The sequence below is a fragment of the Rhinopithecus roxellana genome, chromosome 6 (genome assembly GCF_007565055.1).
Source record: "Rhinopithecus roxellana isolate Shanxi Qingling chromosome 6, ASM756505v1, whole genome shotgun sequence".
NCBI classification, from domain to species: domain Eukaryota; kingdom Metazoa; phylum Chordata; class Mammalia; order Primates; family Cercopithecidae; genus Rhinopithecus; species Rhinopithecus roxellana.
This window is the reverse complement of record NC_044554.1, coordinates 48262263-48268836: the sequence shown is the minus strand read 5'-3', so window position 1 is coordinate 48268836 and position 6574 is coordinate 48262263.

The window sequence follows — 6574 nt, the reverse complement described above, 5'->3', positions numbered from 1 at the left end:
AGTACCAGGGCAAGGTGCACATCCCCAGGGCCCCAAAATGCCTGCCTTAAAGCTGATTTGTTGATTTCTTTATTCTTATCACATGGTAACCCACGATCAGCTCTGACTCTCCTGTCCTTTCTCTATGGGTCTGAAAAATAAGAACTGCTGTAATCAAATGTGATCTGGAGGCATCAGAACGGAGCAACCTAATACTTCTTTTCTCACCCAGGCTGGAGTGCAGTGGTGCGATCTTGGCTCCGCCTCCCGGGTTCAAGCAATTCTCCTGCCTCAGACTGCCGAGTAGCTGGGATTACAGGCATGTGCCACCATGCCTGGCTAGTTTTTTGGTATTTTTAGTAGACATGGGGTTTCACCATATTGGCCAGGCTGGTCTCGAGCTCCTGATCTTGTGATCTGCCTTCCTTGGCCTTCCAAAGTGCTGGGATTACAGGTGTGAACCCCCGTGCCCGGCCAGAGCAACCTAACATTTCAATAGAAAAAAAATAAAGCTGGGCATGGTGGTATGCATCTGTAGTCCCATCTACTTGGGAGGATCTCCTGAGACCAGAAATTCAAGGCCAGCCTGGGCAACGTATTGAGACCCCATGTCTGAAACAGACTTTTGAGTGGCAGACAAATACAAAGACCAAGTTTAAAAAATGGAGCCCCTTGAGGATCTTACAGTCTATTCAGAAAAGTTAAATGAGGCTGGGTGTGGTGGCTCATGCCTGTAATCCCAGCACTATGGGAGGCCAAGGTGGATCCCTTGAGCTCAGGAGTTCTAGGCCAGCTGGGACAACATGGCAAAACTCTGTCTCTATAAAAAATACAAAAATTAGCTGGGTGTGGTGGCACATGTCTGTAGTCCCAGCTACTCTGGAGGCTGAGGTGGGAAGACTGCTTGAGCCTGGGAGGCAGAGGCTGCAGTGAGCTATGATCTCTCCATTGCACTCCAGCCTGGGTGACAGAACAAGACCCTATCTCACCAAAAAAAAAAAAAAAAAAAAAAAAAAAAAGATTTCCCGATACAACTTAAACTTGACTGTCCAGCCAAATACTTAAAAAAAAAAAAAAAAAAAATAGGCCGGGCGCAGTGGCTCAAGCCTGTAATCCCAGCACTTTGGGAGGCCGAGACCATCCTGGCTAACCTGGTGAAACCCCGTCTCTACTAAAAAATACAAAAAGCTAGCTGGGCGAGGTGGCGGGCGCCTGTAGTCCCAGCTACTCAGGAGGCTGAGGCAGGAGAATGGCGTAAACCCGGGAGGCGGAGCCTGCAGTGAACTGAGATCGGCCACTGCACTCCAGCCTGGGCGACAAAGCGAGACTCCGTCTCAAAAAAAAAAAAAAAAGATTTCCCAATACAACTTAAAATTGACTGTCCAGCCAAATACTTATAGGGAGAAAAATACCTGCCACCCCCCATCTAATGGTCATAGAAAAAAGAAGTAGACACCCTTTATTGCCAAGGAGGAGTTAAACCCTAGTGACCTATGAAATGTGAGTCCCGAAAGGTGGCACTTAGAGGGGTCCCTCAGCCCTGAGCATCATTTTCCCCTCCACCTACCTTTGTTACTTCCTTTCTCTCTTGCCAGTTTCCCCAACCTTCTTCCTTTTCTTTTGTCCTGATATTCTCACTTAACTCATCCAACATTTCCTTCTATCTCCTTTTTTTCTTTCTCTAATTGGCTACATATGGAATAAAGTATTTTGAATTACTGGGTTATATCTATTAAATAAAGCTTTATGATCTTTGCTCTCTTTTTTTATTTTTTTCCTGATTATAAAAATGCATGCTATGACCAGGCACGGTAGTTCACTCCTGTAATCCCGGCACAATGGGAGGCTGAGGCGGGTGGATCCCTTGAGCCCTGGAGTTCGAGACCAGCCTGGACAACATGGTGAAATTGCTACCAAAACATAAAAAAAATGTTAAATGAAGTGTGGTGGCATGCACCTGTGGTCCCAGCTACATGGAAGGCTGAGGCTGCAGTGAGTCAAGATCCCACCACTGCACTCCAGCCGGGACAACAGAGTGAGATCCTGTCTCAAAAACAAAAGCGAATTCTCTAACTCAGTGATTTTGAACACTTCTGACTCGTGATCCGCAGTGAGAAACCTATTTTCCATCATTGAACCTGAGCGTGCGTACGTGCGTACACACACTCAGTGCACCAAAACTTACCTTTACTGCGTTTTTAAATTCCACCTCTTTCAATCTATTTCATTTTCTTTAAAACCAATCTCAATTCATGATGAGTCAGAATCTGCAGTGTGAAAGCCATGGTTTGAATCCCTCTAAGCTGTAGCTCATCACACCCCCTTCTGAGCAGGACCTGCACCCAGCTCCAGGAAGAGGGCTTGCCCAGCGTTCAGCAAAGACAGGCCAGGGTGGGACGCATAACAGGAAACGCTTTGGTGCCGAAGCACCTCTGTCTGAGCTACCTGCATTTAAGGAGGTGCTAGCCATGAAGGGACATGGGGCAGCCCTTGGTAAACTGGGGGAGTGAGGCAGCCAGGACAGTGCACCTGCCTGCAGGCCCAGGGCTCCTTTTCTCTCCAGGGAGTGGGTATTGAGGTCGCTGCTGCTTCTGGGGACCCAAGAACTCGAGGCTCTTTCCTTTTCCCCCTTGTCCTCCTCCCTGACCTGTCCCCTCTCAGGGAGAGATTCTGGGACAGATAAGAATGGCCGCTAACACGTATGTCCCAGACTCTGTCCTGAGAGCTTTATGTGAGTTAATTCCATTTAGTTCTCACAATATTATTGTCATTCCTGTTTTGCAGATGAAGAAACCGAGGCATAGAGAGGTTCAGTCATCTGCCCCAGATTTGAATGACATGTGACCCCAGCATGCTTAAGGGCATTTCTGAATTTGCTCTAGAGGTAGCCGTGCAAAGACCAGGCTACTGCAAGCATGATGGTTGCATACAAGAGCCTGTGCAGCCAGGCTGTGTTGCTGCAGGCATGTAGTGGGGTGGAAGCTGTCTGTTGTCTGTTTCAGTTCTGCCTGCTGCGTTACAAATGACACCTCCCCCAAAGCACACACACATACTTGGTGGTTTACTATCACAGCCGTTTGACAATGTGCAAAGATTCCAGGGATCGGGAATGCAGGTGGCCACAGCAGGGCTGGCTTTCTTTCCCTGTTTCTTCACTTCTAGGACCTCAGCAGGGAAGGGATCATGCACCTGTAATTGGGGCTGCAGTAACTTGGCAACTAGGACTGTCCGCTGGCATGCACACAGGTGTCCTCCTGTGTGGCATGGCTTCCTCAGCGTACTTGGATTTCTTCTATGGTGGCCCTGAGATCTGAGCATGTCCCACATACGAGGCAGAAGCTGTATGGCCTCGGGCCGTACGCGGTGGCTCACGCCTGTCATCCCAGTACTTTGGGAGGCTGAGATGGGCTGATCACCTAAGGTTCAAGAGCAGCCTGGCCAAAATGGTGAAACCCTGTCTCTACTAAAAATACAAAAATTAGCCGGGCGTGGTGGTGCATGCCTCTAGTCTCAGCTACTCAGGAGGCTGAGAGAGGAGAATTGCTTGAACCCAGGAGGTGGAGTTTGCAGTGAGCCAAGATCACACCACTGCACTTCTGCCTGGGCTGCAGAGTGAGACTCTCTCAAAAAATAAAAAATAAAAATAAAAAAATAAAAGAAGCTGTATGGCCTCATCTTAGAAGTTGTGCACCATCATATCCACCATACTCTACTGACTGGAGCTGATTCAAAGGGTGGGACACAGACCCCAATTCTCAATGGTAAGAATGTCACAAAATTTCATGGTCATTATTTTTTTTTTTAAAGTACAAATACTTTTATATTCAGCCCCTGGAGAGCCATCACATGTTTGAAAAGTTAAAACATGAACCAAAGGATCTAGTTTTAAAGACACAGCAGTGAGGCCAGGTGTGAGGTTTTGTCATCCCAGCACTTTGGGAGGGAGAGGTGAGAGGATTCCTTGAGCCCAGGAGTTCAAGACCAGCCTGAGCAATAAAGCAAGACCCTGTCTCTACAAAAAAATAAACAACAGCCGGGTGTGGTGGCATGCGTCTGTGGGCCCAGCTATTTGGGAGGCTGAGGTGGGAGGCTCACTTGAGCCTGGAAGAGGGAGGTTGTAGTGAGCTGAGATCACGCTGCTGCGTTCCAGCCTGGGTGACAGAGCAGGATCCCACCTCAAAACAGAACAAAAAACCCCACTAAGATTGGGTGAAATCCTACCCATGTAATAGAATTATCCAAATTAGTAACAAAGTATAAAATGAAAGGAGAGTCTCTTAGAAGTTTGAAATTCTTTTGCAGACAGTTCTGTCTTTTTTTTTTTTTTTTTTGAGATGGAGTCTCACTCTGTTGTCCAGGCTGGAGTGCAGTGGCGCGATCTCGGTTCACTGCAAGCTCTGCCTCCCGGGTTCACGCCGTTCTCCTGTCTCAGCCTCCCGATTAGCTGGGACTACAGGCGCCGCCACCATGCCCGGCTAATTTTTTTTGTCTTTTTCACCGTGTTAGCCAAGATGTCCTTGAACTCCTGACCTCGTGATCCGCCCACCTTGGCCTCCCAAAGTGCTGGGATTACAGGCGTGAGCCACTGCGTCCAGCCCAGTTCTGTCTTCTTTATTCAAGGGGTTTGTAGTCATTTTCAGAATTCACTCCAGAGCCAACTTTTTAATTTTAGTATCAGCAAACAAGGCTGGTTGTGGTGGCTCATGCCTGTAATCCCAACCCTTTGGGAGGTTAAGGTGGGCAGATCGTTTGAGCCCAGGGGTTTGAGACCAGCCTTGGGCAACACAGCAAGACTCTGTCTCTACTAAAGATACCAAAATTAGCCAGGGATGGTGGCACACCCCAGTAATCCCAGCTACTTGGGAGGCTGAGGCATGAGAATCACTTGAACCTGGGAGGTGGTGTTGCAATGAGTCAAGATCACGCCACTGCACTCCAGCCTGGGTGACGGAGCGAGACTGTGTCTTGAAAAAAAAGAAAATTAGTATCTTCCTTCTTTCCAGTGTAGACTAAAAAAATTTAGCATCTTCTGGCTCTGCTGTGATTATTTCACATTGCATGCCTGTATCGAAATATCTCATGTACCCCATAAATATATACACCTCCTATGTACCCACAAAAATTAAAAGTAAAAAACAGTATCGGCCGGGCGCGGTGACTCACGCCTGTAATCCCAGCACTTTGGGAGGCTGAGGCGGATGGATCACCTGAGGTCGGGAGTTCAAGACCAGCCTGACCAACATGAAGAAACCCCGTCTCTACTAAAAATACAAAATTAGCCAGGCATGGTGGCGCATGCCTGTAATCCCAGCTACTCAGGAGGCTGAGGCAGGAGAATCACTTGAATCTAGGAGGCAGAGGTTGTGGTGAGCCGAGATCGCGCCATTGCACTCCGGCCTGGGCAAAAAGAGCGAAATTCTGTCTCAAAAAAAAATGACAACAACAACAACAACAACAAAAAACAGTGTCTTCCAAGATTCATAAAGATATTGCCTGTATAAAATCAGAACGGGATGGTGGGAAACTTGGAAATGAAACATAATAGCCCAAAAGAAAAAGAAAGAACAGAAGGTAAAGTTTCTCTCTTAAAATACAGAGCAAAAAAGAGGAAGAGGCAGAAATAATGATACGGAGGATTAACACAAGAATCTCCACACTCAGGTAATAGGAATTCAATAAGCAGGGAGGAACAGAACACGTCTGTCGCCCAGGCTGGAGTGCAGTGGCACAGTCATAGCTCACTGCAGCCTCGACTTCCTGGGCTCAAGCGATCCTCCTGCCTCAGCCTCCTTAGTAGCTGGGGCTATGGGATGCGCCACCAAGCCTGGCTAATTTTTGTATCTTTTGTAGAGGTGGGGTTTCATTCACTATGTTGCCCAGGCTGGTCTCAAACTGCTGGGCTCAAGCAATCCTCCCAACTCAGCCTCCCAAAGTGCTGAGATTGCAGGCATGAGCCACCGTGCCTGGCCAGATCCACCCTACTCTTAACTAATTACATCTCTAATGACTTTATTCCCAAATAAGGCCACATTCTGATACACTGAGATGGGAGTTAGGACTTTGACAAATCTTTTGTTATTGTTTGCGGGGGGGGGGGGAGGTGGGGGGCGGGCTGCTGGGGGGCACAATCAACCCGTAACACAAGAGAAAAGCAAACCGGCCAAGAGACAGAACTAAACGCCATCCTGATGTTGCTGTTTGGGCCCCTACATCTGTCTGTGTCTGAAGCTAGCAAGAGCCATTCCGGACTTTTAAAGTTACTTAAAGACAACAGTTTTACTTTTTTAGCGTAAGCTCATTTCAGGTGGGTTTCTACATTTGCAGCAGAAAAGGCCCTCGATGGCAAAGCATCCTTCAGAGTGTAGCATAAGTATCTGTTTCTCAGGTCTTCTCTGTTCCCTTAATCTAATTTAGGTTTCTCTGTTCCTTTTTTTTTTTTTGAGATGGTGTCTTGCTCTGTTGCCCAGGCTGGCGTCCAATGGCATGATCTTGGCTCAGTGCAAACTCCACCTCCCAGATTCAAGCGATTCTGCCTCAGCGTCCGGAGTAGCTGGAATTACAGGCACCCACCACCACGCACAGCTAATTTTTTGTA